The sequence below is a fragment of the Heterodontus francisci genome, unplaced genomic scaffold, assembly GCF_036365525.1.
Source record: "Heterodontus francisci isolate sHetFra1 unplaced genomic scaffold, sHetFra1.hap1 HAP1_SCAFFOLD_102, whole genome shotgun sequence".
Lineage (NCBI taxonomy): Eukaryota > Metazoa > Chordata > Chondrichthyes > Heterodontiformes > Heterodontidae > Heterodontus > Heterodontus francisci.
In genome coordinates, this window is record NW_027140380.1 from 1357882 (window position 1) to 1359904 (window position 2023).

Below are 2023 nucleotides of genomic sequence, written 5' to 3' on the forward strand. Positions count from 1 at the left end.
ATCAGGGGATCAGCTCTTTCCTGAGAGATGTGGGTGGCTCTGAGAAGAGCCTTTGTGTTCAGATGTTTCCAAGTTTCCCGCGCTCTTTCACTTCTTTCCAGACCCTGCTTTCTGAGCCTTCGCTGCTTTCGGCTTGACCTTGCTCTTCCATGTCTGCACTTTCTTCAGCGCCTTTCCGCCCGCCGCACTCTTGCCTTTTTTGACCTTCTTCGCAGGAGACTTTTTCTGAAGCGCTGCTTTCTTCACCACCTTATTTGGCGTTGCCGCCGCCTTGCTGCTCGTTTTCTTGGCTGTTACTTTCTTTGTTGTCACTTTCACGTCTGCTGGTTTCTTCACTAAAGATTTCTTGTGTGCTGGTTTCTTCACCTTCTTTCCCACTTTTCCCTAGGTTTTCCTTCTTGCTGATTTTGAAGGAGCCGGAGGCTCCCTGTCCCTTGCTCTGCACCAGGGAGCCTTTGTTCACATTCCTCTTGATACTTTGCTTGATCTGGGTTTTGAGCTTCGCCTGAGCGGTGGCAGACCTGCAAGGAATCAACTACCAGCTAGCGTATAAAGCGAGACCAAGGCTCAGGGCCTTCAGTTACCTGGAGGGGAGTCGGAGAGGCAGCGGATCCTGTGAGAAACCACAATCCAGGAAGGATGAGAAGGTCATTGAAAGGGTACAGAGGAGATTAAGTTAAAGATTTACCAGTTTATAAGCAAGCGCAGAGCCAAGGAACGGTGCTGGGGCAGATCAAATAATAGGAAGCTGTGATCAGTTGGAAGGCAAGAGTGATTAAATGACAGAAGAGATGATGGTGCAAGGCAAAAGTCAGGGAAAGAAAAAGTAACGTGTTGTCAGCACAGATACCAGGAGTGGGGTTTGAACCCACGCAGATACATGTCTATTGGATCTTAAGTCCAACGCCTTAACCACTCGGCCATCCTGATACATTAGCCAGCCACTGAAAATGAAATTTAATGTGATCCGGGTGCCATCTGGCCATTTCCAAGACAAAGTTGTGACTCCTCTCCCATGCTGAATTGGTCCCTTCATTATTTATGAACCTCAATCGGATCACCCCTCAGTCAAGGTTTCTCTAAGGTGTAGGGTCCCAACTCTTTTAGTCTAAATTGATAACCAAGATGTCTTATACTGGGAATTCGTCGAATGTCTCTCCTCTGTACCCTTTCCAAAGCCTCAATATCACCCATCATGTGAGGAGACCAAGACTGGATACAATATTCCAAGTGAGTCCTGACCAAGGTTTCATAAAAGGACAAATTCGGGACATCTCAGATACTGAAGGAGTCCATGTCCAGAAGCAGCAAGACCTGGACAACATTCAGACTTGGGCTGCTAAGTGGCAAGTAACATTTACACCACATAAGTACCAGGCAATGACCATCTCCAACAAGAGAGAATGTAACCATCTCCCTTTGACGTTCAACAGCATTACCATCGCTGAATCCCCCCACCATCAACATACTGGGGGTTACCATTGACAAAAGCTTAACTGGACCATTCATATACATACTCTGGCGACAAGTGTAAATCAGATAGTGGGAATTCTGTGATGAGTAACTCAGCGCAAGGCACATGGTGAAATGCTCATTAGGAGAGCTGGAGAAATGGACTGGTCAGGTGGGCAGAAAAGTGGCAAATGGAATTCAACTTGGAGAAGTGTGAGGTGATGCCTTTGGTGAGGTCAAACACAGCAAAGGAAGACACAATTAATGGGTGAATGCTGAGAGGTGTAGAGGAAGTGAGGGACCTTGAATTGAATGTCCACAAATCCCTGAAAGTAGCAGGATAGGTTGATAAGTTGGTTGAGAAGGCTGATGGAATCCTTTCCTTTATTAGCCAATGTATAGAATATAAGAGCAGGGAGGTTATGCTGGAACTGTATAAATCATTAGTTAGGCCACAACTTGAGTTCTGTGTGCAGTTCTGGTCACCTCATTCCAGAAAGGATGTAATTGCACTTGAGAGGTTACGGAGGAGATTTACGAGGATGTTGCCAGGACTGGAAAAATGCAGCTA

The 2023-nt window shown here is 46.3% G+C and overlaps 1 non-coding gene across 1 annotated transcript; it reads right to left on the bottom strand.

Moving 5' to 3' along the window:
• Window positions 1-847: 847 nt before the first annotated feature.
• Window positions 848-930, bottom strand: trnal-uaa (transfer RNA leucine (anticodon UAA)). The gene has a single exon. It is a non-coding gene; the product is annotated as a tRNA-Leu (tRNA).
• Between the last annotated feature and the right edge of the window lie 1093 nt (window positions 931-2023).